The sequence below is a fragment of the Urocitellus parryii genome (genome assembly GCF_045843805.1).
Source record: "Urocitellus parryii isolate mUroPar1 chromosome 10 unlocalized genomic scaffold, mUroPar1.hap1 SUPER_10_unloc_3, whole genome shotgun sequence".
Lineage (NCBI taxonomy): Eukaryota > Metazoa > Chordata > Mammalia > Rodentia > Sciuridae > Urocitellus > Urocitellus parryii.
The window spans coordinates 1,215,243-1,235,633 of NW_027551756.1; the positions used below are offsets into that span (position 1 = coordinate 1,215,243).

At 33.2% G+C, this 20,391-nt stretch overlaps 1 long non-coding RNA gene across 1 annotated transcript in view; it reads right to left on the reverse strand.

The window, feature by feature from the left end:
- Positions 1-3,446: 3,446 nt before the first annotated feature.
- LOC144251253 (uncharacterized) overlaps positions 3,447-20,391 on the reverse strand; it is a 114,333-nt gene continuing 97,388 nt past the window's right edge. The window contains exon 4 of the long non-coding RNA XR_013342654.1: positions 3,447-3,537. This is a non-coding gene — a long non-coding RNA (uncharacterized LOC144251253). The remainder of the gene's footprint in view (positions 3,538-20,391) is intronic.

Genomic DNA, 20,391 nt, shown 5'->3' on the forward strand with positions numbered 1-20,391 from the left:
CAACCCAACTACTATGTACAACTATAATGCTGATACAAAAAAAAAAAAAGGATAGTTTTATTTAAAATTTCTACAATCAATTCAAAGCTACAAAGAATCTGAATACAGTAACAGCCTTATAAGATATCAGACATATAAAGATTTTTCCTCTAACACTGCAGATTGTCCAGGAACACCCTTCCCTCAACCAAAGGCATATGCCAAGATTACATTATGGGTAATTTTTTGACAAGGTACTAATCATTCTTATTATGTTTAGACTATTTTATAATTTTAAAAAAAACTATACCAATTCATTTTACTTTAGCATGGTCCTAATATAAAAGACTATAAAAACATTTCATTAAACGTGGCAAAACTGATTTAACAGTCATTCCTAATAAACTAACCAAGATAAAAAATACAACTTCCATTCCTCAACGGAGGATTTATTATGATAGGCAAAAAATTATACACAAGTAGCATTTATAATGGCAATGGAATTTTTTTCCTCATCAAAACCAGTCAAAAATATTGAATACCAATGCCAGCGCTATTAGTTCAGCATCATTGGAGAGATTTTAAACAAACAGGTCAAGTAAAAGAAATGAGACCAGTGATGGAGTACTTGCCTAGTGTATGAGAGTTCCTGGGTTTGATCCCTAACAACACACACAAAGTATAAACTTTTAAAAAGACAACAAAACTATAATCTGCAGCTAATATTACCTACAAAAAAAACAAAATAATTTAAAAATTTAAATAATAAACTGAATAAGATTGCATGACTTTAAAAATTATTTTCTACACTAAAAATTGCTCAAAATTCAGTATTTATTGTGTTACGTGTCAGAAACTGTGCTAAACACTTAGACAAACTAAAAACAAACATAAGGAAAATAAACCAGCACAATTTCAAAAACAAACAGTGTACTGTGAAAAACCTAGATGGAAAAGATATGTGCCTTGTTTGAAAAAAAGATTTCAATGGCACTAGGTTTAATCCAGATGCGAAACATATTCCTAGATGGGAATATTTACTATTGAGAAGATAAAGATTTTCGCCAAAGTAATTGGTACATCTAATGCAATGCTAATAAATATTTCAAAGCAACTATGAGAACACAGAATCACACAAACTGATAAACATTGGATTGTCCAGGAACACCGAAAAACTTTTAAAAGATATGAAGGGAATAGTTCCGTAAGATAGAAAAACAATAAATTTACAGTACTGTTTTAAGGTATAAGAGATCAACAGATTAAAACTAAGTCCAAAACACATCTGTAACTACAAAAAAAATGAGAACATGATAAAGGGATATTTGTTAATGGATTGGTTATGAAAAAGTTTCTGGTTACACAGATGGGCAGAAAGATTATTTACTAAAATTGGGAAAACTAAACAAATTACTAGCAAATTAAGTAATATAATAAATTTTAAACTTGTCAAGTTTAAGGAATCCATATGAACTTCAAGTAGAGAAATGTCAAGTAAATAAGATATGGATCTGAAGGTCATAATAATGGCTAGCTGGATCAAACTGAAATTGGGGACACAAACAAGACTGCCAAGAGGAAGGCACAGAGAGAAAAGCATCCACTTTGAGGAATATAAATACAATCAATCAGGAAATGGAAAAACCAGGAATGTGAGGCATCATTACAGCAAGAAGAGCAAAAACACATCTCAAAATGGAGATAAATTAAAACTTAAGGTCTGAAAATGTCCACTGGAATTATCAAAATACATTCTGCCTGATATAAGGCTATAAAAAGAGATTCACTATGTAAAGTAATAAGGGAAGAATCCAGATTTCAAAATGGTATGTTTAGAAAGAGGTTACATATTAACATTTAAAAGAGAAATTGAGGAAAGACAGAAAGATATCCTAAGGCCTGTTCTTAGGAAAACTTATGTCTGAAACACTACAGACTTAAAGGAATATGTAATTTTTTTAAAGATACTGTCTGAAAACATTTAATTGTAGATGACTAGAAGCTTAATCTGACAATCACCTTTTCCCAAATGGTCACTACTGAGTAAGAATTCTCAAAATGCCATTAGTTTTTCATTCAGTCACATTTTTTGAATCCTGTGTTTAAAGTCCACAAGAAATAGCAGTTAATGTGTTACCTTGGTTCAGTTAGTATCAATAAGATTTGATTATCAACTACCATATTTTCCAAAATGTTTCAAACACTTATTTTTAAGGAAAGAAAGATTATCTTAATTACAAAAAGAGAAATCAGTATCATCATTTGCTTTGTTAAAGTTAAATACACTATATGGCTGGCTGCTCAAATAAGAGTCCTCACATGGTATAAAATAGTAGACCAGGAATTGAGAAACACAGTCCTAACAAAGACCTCATTTATATTTTCATTTGTTGTTTTTGTTAACAATCACCAAGTATCCTTTTATGTATATATAAATTTACTGCCCCAGATAAAATGACATCAGACAATAAATAATATATTTTACACACTTAAAACAGAAAGGAACTCATCTTGTCATTTCTTACAAAGGATAACTTTCCAAATTAGAGTAATTTACATGCTTCAATTTAGTTTTCCTTCTTTTTGTGGAAATGCTGCATGTTATAGTTGATAAATTCTGCCAAAGAAAATATAGTCCCATATTTTCACCAAGGGCAGAGATGTTAAAAATTTAAACTTTTAAACTAAGGCTATTTCTATTCTAGACATACTTTCTTTCCTTTAAAATTCATCTTAATTGGTATAAATACAATGCAGCATCCCTCCTATAGCATAACATTACAGCACAATATTTGAGATTACCTTTTAGTCATTCAACATTCTGGGGGCAGAGTACATTACACTAAGGCCACATTGAAGTAACAATTTCCCCTTCAGTATGAGGGGAAAAAATCATTTAGTTATTTTTCCCTGAACAATGAAACAGTTCTAAAGACAATGTAAATACAGGTAATAAGATTTCAAATCAGTAACATGTAAAATAAGCTTAAGTGAATATTCATATTCACTTACATGAGCAATTCATACAAATGAAGGGTCCTGTATTATACATCAATCTGCTGGTATGCTAACATACCATTCCACTATAAAGAATTATGGTACCAAAAGACAAATATTTCTGAAAACTGACATAAATCAAGAATCTTAAGAGTCTCCTAAGGTTCATGTACTGAAGGCTTGCTTCCCAGGGTACACTATTGAGAAGTGGTGGTGACTTTATGAGGTCCTTGATAGCATGCCCTTAAAAGGATTAAGAGACCCTGGCTCTGGCCTTTTTTTTTTTTTTTTTTTTAAAGAGAGTGAGAGAGAGAATTTTAATATTTATTTTTTAGTATTTGGCGGACACAACATCTTCGTTTGTATGTGGTGCCGAGGATCGAACCTGGGCCCAACGCATGCCAGGCAAGCGTGCTACCTCTCCCCAGCCTAACCCTTTTGTCTTTTTGTACCCCGATTCCTACCTGTGTGGTGAGTGGCTTGTTTCAGCACACACTCCTGTGATGATACTGCTTTGCCACAGACCTGAAGCAATGAGACCAACCAATCATATACTGGAACCTGTGAAACCAGAAGACAAATAATTCCTTTCTCTAAGTTGATTACCTCAGGTATTGGTTATAACAAAAACCTAATACAAGTGGAGACAAATTAAAACACAAAAAACAAGATGAAACACAAGAAAAAGCAAAGCTATATACTGTAGGTAACATAGGGAACAGAAGGCCACTGTTTTGAAGATTAAGGTGTCCCTGTGGAGCAAATCTTAAAATCAGAAACAATGGAACCTTTTGTTTACTCTTATTCTTAGAAACTGACAATTATTTCAAAATAATCTTAGGAGCTAAGAATCAGTAATATATACTTTTAAGGTGATCATATTGTGGATTATAATAAATTTCTAATAAACTACGAAGGCTAAAAAATTTAAAGCCTTCTTCCTTTCCCTCTTTCCTACTCCCTTCTGTTTATCAGTCTCTTTCCATGCATGTATGGACAAGTAAAATTTATTCATTTGCAGAAGTTGGTAACCAAAACAATTAATAAAATCTTCCATAAACAAAGTTAGAAAGCTTTTCTATTTAGTTGACATTTACTTTCTGAATATGGAAATTCTGTTGATCAAGTTCACTAGGCACAAAAGATTGCCGATAGATATTTTGGTAAATAAGGAACTTTGTTTCTTGTCAGATTAAAAAATCAGAGAGAATACCTTTGAAATAAACAACTTAATCATCATTCTATTATTTTTTTATTCCAAATCATAATTATATATAAAACATTCTCTATGCCTACAGTTTACTAATAAAACTCTTATTCTCTATATTAACCTAGCAAAATGCACTAAACTTCATACTAATTATACAATTTGACAATATATGCTACTCAAAAATAAGCCTAAAGTGATCCATTTGATTCTAAATAAACATCACTCATCGCAGACTTTTTTATGATCTATATTTCTTAAGGGTCCACAAAAGAATAATTACTAAAATTCGTGAAATGTTTCACATTCCTTCTTTGGGAGAATAACCTGACTAAAGCAGACCACTCACTAATAAAGTGTGATTTAATAAATCATGTGGAATCTTATTTTGTTGAAACCCTTACTAACTCCTAGCACCATCTGTTACCATCAAAACTGTATGACAAGATATGATATATAATTAATATGTAAACAACAAACTAATTAAAATGGACAAATACTCCATGTTCCTGCCATTTGGGAGCTCTAATTACAGACTAAATTTTAAGCTTGAATTAAATATTTAAGCTGGAAAATTAACTTTTCTTCTCGAGCCTTGAATACATTAATACAGATATGTGAAGCAACTTCCTGATGGGAACTTAAACATGTAATTTAGTTTCATCAAAGCAGTTACTAATTGTTAAGCAGCAGTACCTTACCATATGTACACAATAACTATTTAGAGCTGAAAAGGTGGTTCTAAAACACCCCTCTGAAACCCTTTCCAGGCATAAATATAAAATGTATATACATCATAGCAGTTAATACTACACATTGAAAACAAATTAATCTTCAGATTTCAATGCTTTCTGAAGATAAATAGAATTTGGTCTAAATAAACAAAATAGTCCCTATAAGTACATGATAAGGTATAAATATAAAAGACCAAAATATATTCAAAGAAAAAAAAGAGGTATAAATTCCTCAGATTATACCAAATAAACACACTCTGACCTACTGCATTAAAATAGTAACTTAAGAGAGTTTATCAATTCTCTTTTCCATTCTAACTCTTCTCTTCATGGAACATAACAGGCCTTGAAAATAACATTCTAGAAAGATTTCAAAAGATGACCACTTAAACAGAAACTTATTTCTACACTTTTTATTCATGTTTTAATTTGTTCTTTTTAGTTATACAAGACAATAGAATGTATTTTGGCAAAATGCACATACAGAGAATATAACTTATTCTACTTAGGATCCCATACTTGTGGTTGTACATGATGTGGAGTTACCCTGGTCGTGTATGTAAATATAAGGCTAGGAAAGGTATGATCAATTTTCCTTCATTTTTTAATGCAGAAGACAGAAGATTTCAGAACAAATGACAGGCAACCATTTAATGAAATAAATTCTCTAAGAATATAAGAAATATCTTTTTTCATTGCTATTTTAGTTTTAGTAAACAGAATAAGAGAGATAAGAGAGAGAGTTGAACTGGTACTGCTTAAGAAAGACATATATCACTTTTTTAAAAATAGGCTATTCTAATTCCTTAAAAGCTTAACAGACTAATAATAGCAGGTGGATAGTATAAGAATTTAGTTACAAAAAGAGAACACTGTCAAAAGGGTATAATAAAAACTATGTTTGTTTATATTTCAAATTCTTTTGTTAAACAATAAGTAGATTAACCATTAGGTTTTAGTAAAAAAAAAATATATATATATATAATTACCTAGGGAGAAGTAGTATATTACACTGTTTAACAGTCAAGGTCAAAGACATATACATAATACTTATTTGTAGTAAAGATGCAGTGTTTGAAATTTTTTTTTACCAGAACTTAATTAAAATTGAAATTATAATAAGACCTGTACTTAAGAATAAAAAGGAGTTTTGATTTTTTTTCTGTTTTGGCAATAGAAAATATATTTAGTATATTGCAATTAATTACTCCATTTAGGTTTTCGCTCAAGGACAAAATTATTGCCATTATTTTCTCCCAACATTTCCTTTTATCTATTCTATCTTAAAACTGCCACAGTTTTACTCATGCTTAAATTTTTACTCATTCTATAAAGCATTTCATATGCCTAGTATATTTCTGATCCCATAATGATGTTCTCTAATTAAAAAAACCCAGACCCACTCCCAACACCCACAAGTTGGTGTGCAAAATACTCATCATTAATTGACAAAATTTACCATATAGGTTCAAAGATGCCTAGTAATTACCCTAAAGTTTCAAAAAGATTTACAGCCACAGACTAGCAAACATCCACAGAAAGATAAAAGGGTACTCTTTGATTAACTCTTTGAAGTTACTATTTATTTTCTTTAAAAAAAAAGTTTACTTTTTAAAAAAATTTTTTGGTTGTAGATGGACACAATATCTTTATTTTATTTGCTTATTTTTTATGTGGTAGTCAGGATCAAACCCAGTGCCTCACGTATGCTAAGCAAATGCTCTACCACTGAGCTACAACCCCAGCCCTATTTTCATTTATTCTATGTCATATAATGATTTTTAAATAGAGGACAATCAGTAAAATGTTACATGAAGATAAAAACCCTGTCCTAAATATTTGGTGGATATACAAAATCTGGCTGGTTCACATTCAAACATCATGATTCTTCTCATATTAAATCAGTCAACTGGATAACAGAAGTTCCTCCATAATGTGGGCTAGAAAAGTCTATTCAATTTTATTTAAAATCTGTATGCTGTAAAAGTACATGTCATAGACTTTACTAGGATGACAACTATATAGATATACATGACATATTGATTAAACATATTGAACTGGTTTTTAAAACCAATTTATATAAATGATTATAATAGTCTATATTATGTTTAGTCTTTGAAGGCATATGGTAGTAAATTTGAATTTAATTTACATAAATATAAAAAGCTCAGTAATTTTTATCCACCCTGCATATGAAACAGAGCAGATAAAAAACAAGCAGAGTGTACTTTATAAACACTTGAGGCTGAAGCTTGAACACCAGAAAAATGAGTTTACTTCTTAAAAAGCAATCAAAGAATGACTGACTTCTGTCCAAAAAAAGAATGTCATTGAGTAATAATGAAAATTAAACAGTTGATATTTATATATACATAAGTATAATTTATGAATACATATTTTGCAAGTAGGATTTTTTATTGACTATATTTTCAAAAACACTAACGCAATAAAATCCTGATATATAGTATACATATGTTCAGAAGAACTACTAAATAAGACCGGTAAGACCACTTTGGGAAATTTCAGCACTTTGTAAAATATATATTAAAAAAAAAAAAGGTACATGAAGTGGTTTTGATAAATACAGTACTATCAGAGGTTCCAAACTTGATTTGAGAATGGTTCTACCAAGCTCTACAAAACTAAACCACCTTGAAATATATAGGCACTGAAGAAGGGGTCTTGACCTCATCTCACTATTAGGGTCTTTACTCTAATTCATGAAATAAATTAAATGACCCATATATTCAAAAAATTCAAAAAAATAATAAGCAGGATCCAAGATACAATCTATCAATTTGAGGTTTATGTTTGCAATATTATCATCAGAAGCATTGACAAATACTTATCATATGCCAGTTGTTTTACAAGTATCCTTTTCTAGTACTGAAAATAATTGCAAACCCATTTTATCTCCACTATACAGATAAAAAACCATGATACAACTTGCCCAAAGTCACAAAACTGGAACTCAAATTTCTTACCCCCAAACACTATCTGATTATAACACTATTTTTTTCTAATAATTCATTCTAAAAATTTTCAAACTATCAAAAAATTTGTAAGAATGTTACAGTGACCATCCATATGCCTACTACCTAGGATCTTATAAGTGACATTTTACTACATTTATTTTATTACTTACCTATCTGTTCACCAATCATTTTCAATATATTTCAAAGTTGTAAATGCCATACCATTTTTCAACATTACAATTACTTTCAAATATACAGAAAAAGTGAACAAACTATACAGTGAACACCCATGTATCACCCAGAATCTTCAATCACATTTGAGTTTATTGTTTTATTATGTCTATCCATTTGTCCACCCTTCCACTAATCCATCTTATTTTAATTACCTAAAATATGTCACAATCCAATTCCCTTCTGCCAAAAACAGAGATGTGAAAAGCTGTTTGTGTTTACAGCTATTATCTTACCTTAATTACTTTCTGTTCAATTAATATATAGCCTTGTAGACTTTAAATTTTTTTCTCCATTTCTCTACCTTTTCTATCAGGAAACCTTTAGAGACAAAAATAGATGCACTGGTTGATGGGAACTCACTTGATTTTTTTGAGAAATTAAAAAGTTCCCTTAGGATATCAGAGAAAATGAAAAGAACTCATTTTTTTAATTACACTTCCTGATGACTAAATAGATTTTGTCAAACAAGAAATTTGATAATATCTCTGAAACTATTTTGCAAAAAAAACCCTAAAAAACAAGAGATTATGATACCTTTTACATTTTTGTGGTATTTATTGTCATGATTCTATAATGTATACATATAACACATTTTCTGCTGGTAAAATGTTCTTCTCATTTTACATGAAGGGACTTCTAAATATTAGTATTTCCTGGGGTTCAGCTATAATTTTTGAATTGCTGTATCACTTTATCATCATTAACTCCATCTACCCTTACGTTCTCTTACTCCTTCACTTTTAGCACAAGTACTTTCAAACTCATTGGAACTTCCAGTTTGTCAACTCATTTCATTTCAGTCTCTTACTCCCTGTCTACTTTCACTTTCTTTCCCTTTAATCCTGGAGCCTATGAGATACGATTTTAACTTATGTCTTACTAGCACACTGTCTTATCTTGCTGTATTTATTAACTGTACTTTCCCAAAAACCTTCCAACACTCACTGACTGGACATCCAATTTGTTGAAATCATAGGAATTAATGAAACAACAGCAATAATTCCTCCCTCTCACCGAACTGAAACAGCCACATCCATTATGGTAGCCTAGAAGACACCATTCAAAGAGAAACTGCTCTGAAGAGTTGCAGTAAACTGACAATCTCCAGCCATTATAACTTCAGGATCCACTGTAGTTTTCATGCTAAGGCCACACACTCCCCAGACTTGCTCATCCAATGACAAGGTAGCTAGAGGAAGGCCACTGCTGCCCAAAATAGGACATCTCTAGTAGCCAAAGTTGTCTGTTCTCAAGGCCAACATTCCCTGATTACCTGCCTAGCTGAGACTTTTACAAAGCTGTACTGTATTCAGTGGAAAGTCTTCTGTCTTCCCTTCCCCTCTCTTACAGGTGCCAGGCCTGCATTACAGTCTAAAGGCTTTCCCTGCTTGGTCCTGTTCCTCTCTTACTTCTGAAGACTTTCCCACACTAACGCTCTTAATTTTCTAATTACATCTTAACTTTCTGGAGGACCCGAACTTTCATGTCACACTTCTCCTATTTCTAGCATTCTCAATTTTAAAAAATAATAATTAGCCCACCTCTTGTGGAAATTCATTCCTTCATTAGTCTTGAGCCAAATCTGTTATATCACTCCACATACGTTATTCCAAATTTAACTATTTTAAATTGTTTTCTCTCCTATATCACAACCTCTCCTCCTCCTAGCCCTTTTTCATCAACTATGAAGTCTCTGCGAAATTAAGAACAAACCTCTTTCAGCCTTGCATCATCCTCCATTGACCAGCTCTTCAGAGACAATGGTAAGATAGTACCTTTCAGAGGTCATCTATAATGCTTCATCTCATTTGTTTATCCATCAACTACTCTTTGAGCTTACATATGTTTTACAGCATTCCATGCCAAATGCTTATTAAAGACGTTAGGAATGTCAAATTCATGACATTTTTCTAACCCGTCTATTCAATACATTTTTCTAACCCGTCTATTCAATACACTCGCCTTATCTCTCACTTTGTCTTCAGTGACACCATCACTGTTTCCCTCCTTCATCTCCTCAACAAGTTCTTCTTTTATCATTACATTGTTTGATAGTAGTCCCTTTGGTCCAAGTTTACCTCTCCTCTATATATAATCCCTGGGAAGTCTTCTACCTGTCAAATACATTTATTTACCTTTGTTTTGCCAATGCCTGACACAATGCTTGAAAATGCTAAACAAAGAAGTTCATGCCAATATTTATGTTAATGACTCCAAGCATACATACATCTCTTACTCTAGCTGGTCTCCTGGGTTTGAGAGATCAATGTATTCAAACATCCCTTGAAAGTCTTCAATCAATAAGATGCCTAAACACAAGTCATCCTCTTCCCCTTCAAACTGTTGCTCTTGTATTCTCCATTCAATGAATGGTGCTACCAATCAACAGTCACTTGAGTCTAATACTTGCATTCCTTTCTTGACCTTCTTACATGCAATCAACTAGATTTGGCCAAATCTACCTCCTTTTCCCTTACTCTGATGCTAACTTAATTCAGTGTCTCAATTTCTCTCCTGATCTGCAATTGTCTCCTAACTGGTACCCGGGCTCTTGAGTTCTTGCTCCAAATCTGATGGCTAAATGTCACTTAACTATTCCTTCTAACAACCAAATCTGATCACATCTCTCCTTGGCTTAAATTCAATAGAGCACAATGCCTAGCACTGCATACTGAAACTCTTTCTATGCAATGTCTTCCTTTCCCTTCTCCTTTTGCCTCCCAGGATAAAAGAGTGCAGTCACTTAGAATGATCCACAAAACTCTTCAGAAAGAGCCTCAGATCTCAGTATTTCTCATGGTGCAAATCTATCAACTTGCCGTTCTTCAAATACACTTTGGGTTTACAGTTATTTTGGGGCTGGTACAGGCAATATTTTCCTCTATATGCACTGGCTTTTCTTCAACATTCTTCACACTCAGGCTTCACCCACTCTAGGAAGTTATCTCGGAACCATTCTTCAAGTCTAAGTCCAAATTGGTTTAAAATCCCTTCTTCTAGGACCAACTGTTTGCCCTGCATGATTCTATCACCTTATTCTTCACATGAGATGCTGACTCTTTAACTGTTTAATTTTTTTTAACAACTCCCCCATAAACTAGAAGCTGCTTAAATAAAGAATCATATCTTACTTTGTTTCTCTAGCCACTAGAACACTGTTTGGTTAAGTAATAAGCAAAAAGTGTTTTGAAGAAAAAAGTTTAAAAAAGAGCTACTTTAGTATGTCAGTAAAATTGATAATTATTTTACAAAACAAATATAACCCGTGCTTGCTGCTTCTCACCTTCACCCTGAAGCAGGATACTAGACCTCTACAAGCTGTCCTTTCTGGGAATCATCCTTAAGTCCATCATACATGTTCAGAACAAGACCAGTCAGCTAACAGTCACCTATTAAGTCAGTCAGCTTTGAGATACTGTGACAAAATAAGGAAAACAACTTAAAGGAAGAAAGTTTTGTTCTGGCTCATATTTTCAGAGGTTTCAGCCTGAGGTTGGCTGGCTCCATTCTTTGGACCTGACATGAGGCAGAACATTATGGTGGAAGGGCATGGCAGTGGAAAGCTGTTCTGCTCTTGGCAGCCAAAGGGGGTGGGGGTATTGGAGTTAAGATACAGTCCCAAAGGCAAGCTCCCAAGGACTCACAATCTTCAACGGGGTCCCACTCTTATAGCTTCTACCACCTCCTAGTAGTCCTCTGAGGTATAAAACAGATTAATCCACTGACAGGTCACAATCCTCTAGATCAAATCACTTCCAAAAGCTCCATCTTTGAACACTACTGAATTAGAGACAAAGTCCTCAACAAAAGAGCCTTTGAGGACACTCCAGATCCAAACCATAACACCTACCATGGCACATATGTCATTTCATCCCCCCTCTTTGTGTCTCTATGTGGTATTTTAGGTCTGATAATTCCGCTACCTCCAAAGTAAGATGAGAAAGCCTCTTCTGTTCTCCCCATTCAGGCATCTGTTTCCTGGGTTTTATACTGTTGGTTACAATGGCTACTGTCACCTACAGGGCACCAATGCAGCTTCTTTCAGTACTCTGACTCCCACTGAGGCCCACTTCCCCTCTGCTCTAACCGCTGCTTTGTTAAATAGGACTGCTCTCAACCATGGTGACTACATCTTTCACAACACTGAAGGCAAGTGGAAAGTGCAAAATGTTACTCAATAAACTGACAGAGGAAAAAAAAGTATCTTTCATCTAGTCTTTCACAGATTACAAGAGCCATGCTATTTGCCTCCTGACTGTCTTGTTCTGATTGTTTTTTGTTTTTTGTTTTTTTTTTTCCCTACAGCCCACTCATCTACCTCCCTTGATGGAGGGAGGTCTGGACCAGAAAACAAACAGAACCCAGGTTGATTTTAGAAATGCTGTTCTTTTAACAACTAAAGCTGTGTGACCCAGTGACATAGTTGGAGAGTGTCCACCAAAGTTTCATGTTCTGGAAGCTTGGTCCCCAGTGTGGCAGTGTTCAGGTGGTAGACTCTTTAAGAAATAAAACATAGTACAAAGTAATTAGGTCATGGGAACATTGTCTAGGGAGAAATTAAGGCTTGTCTCAGAGTGAGAGAGTTCTTAAAGAGAGCAGGTTGTCTTAAAGCAAGACCATTCAACATGTTTGGTCCATTCTGCAATGAAGCCAGTCCCATTTCTGTTTCTCAGCCATGTTATAATGCAGCCAGGGACTCTTGCCAGGATCTTAGCCTCATGCTGTTTAGACCTTCCAAAGACCCGAGTCCTCAGCAAGCCTCAGGAATTTTGTTTAGCATGGAAAGCATACAAAAATATCACCAGATTTAGGTCTTTGTATTTTATTTTTCTTAGAAAAAAATCAATTCATGTGCCTTTGCATCGAAGACTAGGTACAGGTCAATTCTGCTAGTCTCCATATCCCAGGTATGCCTGAACCCCAGAGTAAACACAGGTGAAGATCACACTGGTAAAACCTACCACCAAAAACAGCTTAAACATGAAAACAGAAACCAGAAATATCAAAACATGCAATATGCTTTTTGCTACATTCACATTCACAAATAGAAGTCTCCCATTCTTGAGAATATTTCATAAACTAACATTGTTATCTGAATATCAGTATGATTAGGTCAACAGTGTAAATACCGTCTATATCATAGCACTTCAAGCAGTGGTAGGCACATCACCTCAGTCAGTATTCCAAAAGCTATTTCCAGGCAAAGACAAGCTGAGGAAAGGATAGCTGGAAAGATGGACAGTAGGTAATAATCTTCCGGACTGGGGGAGCAGGTTGGTTACAGTGGCTACTATCACCTACAGGGCAGTAATTAACTATCATTAAGGTTATTCCTACAACTAGAAGGTTCATTCTTTATGTCATTAGAACTTAAGAAAAATAACTTTTCCTCAATTCTACTCAGTTCCAAACCTACTTAGGAAAGTAATGTGTACCAACAAAATGTAACCATAAAGAAGAGAAATAGAATCAAGGGTGGGGAAAAAATCAAAATTCTCTGAAAACAAATTTTAAACAAAGTGTGCAATGAATATTAACATTGATGAATGTTCAATTTCAATTAATAATTGAAATACATTAAGAAATTACAGCCTGCCTTTATGGTTATAAATAAACAAATAATTTAGGTTAATATATTTTCCATCAAGCACTTTAACACAAGAAATTTTTCTTCAAAGTATCATTTCTGAGGATTTTCAAAATATTCAGTTATGAAAAATTAAACCTTCATTTTTGCCATTTTGATACTTTTGCCATCCTTTCAATCACCACTTTTATGGATTTTAACACCATGTTCTCCTGGAACTATTAAATTTTCATGAAGAAAAAGAAATTTATATCTGTTTAATTGTAATACTTTTAAGTTGACACATAAGAAATAGACCTCCAACCTTAAAAAAAAAATAAGATGGGATACACAGAGACTTTAACAGAAACAGAAAATAAAAACAGTCAAGAAAGAACTCTGGTATAGATTTCACTCAATTTTAAGCGCTAGATAACTTTAATCTAGAAAGAAGACACCAATTCAGTCATAACTATAATTTTTAAAATAGCATATTATACCTTAATAGAGAATCTGGATAGTAGTGATTTTAAAACAAGCAATGATAACAGGAAAAAAATACCCCTCCTTTTGTTGTTTTTATTTAATTTGTAAATTCCTACCACAGGTGGTCCTTCAGACAATATCATAAAAGATTATTAAAAATATTAATAAATAAGGCTATTTATTTAAAACTTGGGCACTTTTTCAAAATTAATTCTATTCTCAATGCCTAATTATCTACAAGGTACACATGGTCTCCAATCTAAGTTAATATGATTGATTTTTTTTTAACAAAATTACTAGCATATGCATACCCACAAATTGAATGTTATCTCCATTCAAAGTATCATTTTGAATAGTTGTACATCAATTCTACTAAAAAAAAATTCAAAAAAAGGCATTCTAAAATACTTTGATTGATGAATTATGTATTCATCCCAAGAGGGCTACTTCAAATGAAGGCATTATTTTAACAAATAAACTTTGTATCTGTTACATCTTGATTAGCCTAACTAATCAATAGTCACATGAAATGAGGGGAAAAAAATGAAAGACACATATTTATCCAAAAAATATTAATTTTCATTTGAAATTTACATATTTAAAATAAATAAAGGAAAAGCAGGTAAATATTATAAAGTCAAACAATAACAAAGGGCCCTTATATTAATTACCTTTTGAGAATTGAGTAATTATTGAAAGTAAAGAAAAAAAACCTGTAGCAAGCAGTCTACAATAGGTAGCAATCACTGAGGACAATCTTTAAAGCCTACACATATAAATTTCTTAAGTTTTATAAAGCTTTACTCATCCATTAGTTTTAGTTGTAGTCTATGCAGAAATAGTTCCAAATTATAAACAATTCATTAAAAATGCAGCTCTTCTTAAAATAATACCACTGCTCTAGAAAAACTGCTATCAATTACATTCTAACACTTTTAAGGACAATAACATTTTTTTCTGATTTGTGTGGTGTTTTGGAATAGGAATAATTAAAAACTAGTCTGAAATCACTCAATGCATATAGATAAAAACATCTAGACATTTAAAATATATATAAATTTTATTCAATTCATCTTCATCAAAACTCTTCCCAAAAGTAATTTTAAGTTTTTAAAATACAAGGCCTGTAAGTTACCTTCTTTATTTTTTATGAAAGTTGTGTAAAATGAAAATTTTGACCACAAACTGTAGGTGTTAGATGCCTTAAAGCAAACTACTGCAATTAATATGAAATTCTAAATACCGAATATAATGCCACATAAATAGTATAACAGCCAAGTACTGTCTAAGAAGCCATATGTTTTTTCCCATTGTTCAAAAAAAGGAGATGACTTCCCGTCACTTATGTTTCTGATTAGCAAGGTGATTTATGCCACAATCACTAAAAATGCCAGCAAGTGAATGAGAAAATGCATAGTGACTGCACCAGATGTGCACAATAAACAGGAATCCCATTGTAATCTCTGGTACTTAGTTTATATGAAGGAATGTAGGAAACACTCTTGGATATGGCAAAGTCACTCTTTTTTTTTACATTTGACTATAAATGATATGAAATAAATTGTGTGTTTTATACTTTATGGCATGCATACATTGATAAATTAGGTACCGTTTTGTATCCCGACTTATCTACAAGACAAACCTGGCTAAGATCATGGGGATTAATTGCTTCAGAAGTGTGAAATGCAGCTTTTCCATTCTTTTCTGCACACTCAGTGAAGAAACAATGATTAATCACTGTTTAACTATTCTCCTGAGAATCTACAAGATTGCCAAAGCAGGACTTATCCTCATAAATCCAAAAAATACAGGTTTAGATTTGTTGCCAACAACAGAAAGAACATGAACTTAAACCCATTTGTTATCAGATTAAAATAATGTCAAAGTTTTAGAAACCTACTGGTACACAATTCTCTTTAGTGACTTCAGTGAGAAATTAGATTAACATGTAAGATATAACGTGTTTTAAAATGGGTAAGGAATATTTTTTAGTTTATGTAAGATCCTGTCCAAATAATATCAAATTACATATTATTAAATGTGAACAGAAAACCTTCCTTAGCTATATCAATAATTAAATTCCTGTTTCATTTATAAAAATTAAAATATACACTATCAGATGAAAACCACTTTCAATAGATTTCTCATATGAAATGGCTACTTATTTTAAAATATTTTATTTTAGACAGCAACAGCTGAATGGAATTTGGGCAAAACTACTTAGTTCCAATATTACTAACAAATGCCTTATCAAGGGTACATACAACTGAAAGTATAAAACACCAAACTTCTAAGACTATACCATGAATGATCCAAAAACATGTAATGTTTTCAACATAAATACAGAAGAACAAAAGTCTCAAACATATTCAAATAATTTAGGCTTTCAAAATATCTTCAACACATATTCACTAGCATACTGACTACACTGCAACTCTTAAGTTGAAGAAAAGTTATTGTTCATATCATTTACAAAACTTTGAGCACATATTTTTAATAACTGAAACCTTATTCCGTCTCAATAAATGCAATGTTAGTGACTTTCCTGTCAAATCATTACAAATTAAAGACTAACAGAAATTTCCTTTAAATGTGTCAGCTGTTCATAGACTACAAAGGAATACTAAAGTTGGGAATACTCTAAAGTAAAACTTCAAATTTCTATGACAAATATAAATGTTTGGTGAATATATTTTACTTAGAAGAAACAGCCACCTCTCAATTATAAATGGTTGTTTTTCTACTTGTCTCATTATAAGTTTATATATCTTCTCCCATCCAATTCATCAACTTTCCTGCTTCTTTCAGATCTGCTAAGTACCACAGAAGACAACTATAACTGCAAAGAAGAGAAAGGGAAGTTGTTGGTTCATTTCACTGTTCATTAAGCCCTTGAAAGAGTGAATGAGAGGAAGAGAAGATGAACCAGATTCTCTATTTTCTACATTTTACTATTATTTAGGATTGGCTCTCTATTATCACGAAAGAGTACACATACAGTGAAAACCTAAAAAACTTCTCAGTGAACTTTGAAAAAAAATGCTCACATTACCTAATTTAAAAAGTAAAACATCCTAAAAGGATATATTATTTAAGAAGTATATCTCCAGATAGTTCAGTATCTGCCATAGAGTAAATAATTAATAAATATTTGTGGATCAAATTAATTCATATTGAAATAATTTCAAAGCTAAAAACATTATAGAACTTAAAGCAAATCATTACCTTTTTGCTACATTTCCAAACATCTTCTCCACTCAAAATTATTCAATTCAAATGAAAAATAGTTAAGAGTCATCCTTATGTGTATTGCTCAAAACACACCACTAGTATAAAACCCCATAGAGACAAGTTTCTCTTGTTTAATTTACAAAGATTGGAAGCTCAAGGATAAACACAGCTTACAGAGAAACATGAGTGCATGAGAATAACATAGTTGGTATTTCTGCACTAAGATTTTTGCAAACAAGTTTGCACTTATAAAGGAAAAGTCACCACAGATGGTTTATTTAGACTAGTAAGTTAAAGGGAGAAACAGATAAAAAAAAAAATTGCAATGTACAGAAGAAAGGTGTGTGAAGTGCATGGAAGAGAGACAAATGATGATGTTAAATAATGAAGTATTTAACAGGGAATCAGGTAAGACAAGGTTAAAAGAGTTGGCGGTTAACAAGCGAACTTTTCAATTGTGAAATAGAGAATTCCCTAAGGACTCTACTCAGGGTTAGCCCATGAAATGCCAGGCAGCCTCTCCACAAATAGTACATGTTTCACATACTACACAATGATATAAATATATCCCTAAAGAAATTGAAAGAGATCTTTCATTGTTGCTTAAAGGGCAATTTGATAAGCTACACCCTGCATTTAGAGGGAAACTAGATGCACAAGACATCTTATTTCTATTATTCCTTCCATAAGAGCCCTCTTTCTAAAAGCAGAGTACTTAAGAAAGTTGAAAGGATACTGAGTACACACTCTCACTTGCCTCAGAAGACAAGTGAATATATAGATGTATAGGAGATATCATTCCAATGTCTTTCAGCTCAGTAAAAAGGACATTGTTTCAGATTATAGGGAAAGGGGGAATTGTAAAGAATTGAAATTTGTTGCTGGGCATCTTGGTGCATACTTGTAATCTCAGCTACTCAGGGAGGCTGAGGCAGGAGGATTCCAAGTTCCAAGCCAGCCTTGGCAGCCTACTGAAACCCAGTCTCAAAATAAAAAAATGAAAATAAAACAAAACAGCAACAACAACAAAAAAAGACAGCTGGGACAGTAGCTCAATGGTAGGCTGCCCCAGGGTTCAATCTCCAGTACATGAGACAGGGTGGGGGAGGGGGCATTTAAATCAGAGGAATGAGTGAGTCACTAGAGGTGCTCTGGGGAATACTCTTCACAGGCTACTCAGTTTTTTGGCCTTTTAACTGATCCCATACCACCTACTATTCTCACTTAGGTACTACAGTATGGGTCATAGTGAACAAGCAATTTGAATCATGTCACAGGACACCATAATCAGTATCTACAGCCACAGGGGCAGCTGAATCACTAAAGAGTACAGGGAGCTTGACAAGAATGGGTAAAAAGAATAACACTATTACAACTCAAAAGCATATGCCCACTCCATATTATACCAGTAGACTTCTGATGCCATTATCCTATCCCATGTTTATTAACTATGCTTCTGGGCTAAGCAGCTAGGAGGAATATGTATCATAATGAACACTACAAACCATTTGCATTTGTGGATTTTTACAATTACAATTTTACCTAGTTCAAGGAATCTAAGACATGAAGTACTTCATTTTTTGCCAAGTGCATTTGAATAATGACCTACCTAAGACTGGTATAAGAAAGAAGCTGATGGCTGGGGATGTGCCTGGCATGCGTGGGGCGCTGGGTTCGATCCTCAGCACCACATAAAAATAAAGATGTTGTGTCCACTGGAAACTGAAAAATACTAAAAAAGTGTGTCTCTCTCTCTCTCTCTCTCTCTCTCTCTCTCTCTCTCTCTCTCAAAGAAAGAGAAAGAGAAAGAAAGAAAAAAAAAAGGAAGGGGAGGGGAGGGGAGGGGAGGGGAGGGAAGGGGAGGGGAGGAGAGGATGGCCCTGCATCCCATCTTAACATAGCTTGGTGATTCTCTAGCATTCTATGGAAATATTCACAAACTTGATATTCTTTAAAAACATCAAGAGATAAGTCATACATACATGCCTGCTGTATGTCTTAATTCCATTAATTCCATTAACAGAAACATTTAACCACAAAAATCCTAAACTGGAAACGAAATCACTAATTTATATGGCTAAAGTTAAAAAAAAATCACTAAGAAGTAAGAATTACAGAATAAGCTTAAAAGACATGAGAAGCAGCTAATCATGATGCTTCTTGTATGTCACACAAGTTAAACACAGCATGAAGTTTGACCAAAAGCTTTTAAAAAATGCATCTGTGCCCATATTCTCTGCCTTCTTCCTTTTAAAGATAAATCATCCTTTCTCCTGTTTAAGGATAAACCATTTCCTTTATGAGGCAATCTAACATTGTACACATTACTTTAATAATCTTCCACTTTTTTTTGCATAATCACTCTTAAAAATAAGCCTAGCTTGACTCTAACTTTCCCCTTCATCTGCCATATGTGTTTCTCTTCCATCTGTCACCTGAATGCCTTCATCTTTTGTTCTCTATGAAGCTGTTCTTCTAAAAGTCACCAATAACTCCCCATTAGAAAATTCAACAGAATTCACAAGTCCAACTTCACTGACCAGTAGAATTTACCATTAAATAATCACTTCTCCTTCCTTGAAGTGCTTACATCCCCCTTTCAGATATTCAGAGACATGGGAGTTTCTCTCTCACCTCACTGGGTTTTCCATTCCTAACCTCCTTCACACTCCCTCTCTTAATCCTTTTACTTAAGGTTCCCCAAGGATAGGACATAGTAGTTATATCTACCAGACTGTATTTAAAGTTAACTTTTATATAATCTACAACTGACAATTTTTCCTTCATCCAAAACATCTCCCTTACCCATTTACCCTGTCCGAACTTTGAATTCTCCCTGAACCCAGGTCAGTGTCTCCTTAACCTCTCCACTCAAATATACAATTTTCCATGTTCAAAATCAACCTTCTGACCTTCTCCCAACTGTATTCCCTTTATAATCTTCCCCTTCTTCATTAAATGAAAGTTTTTCTCCTGTTACTC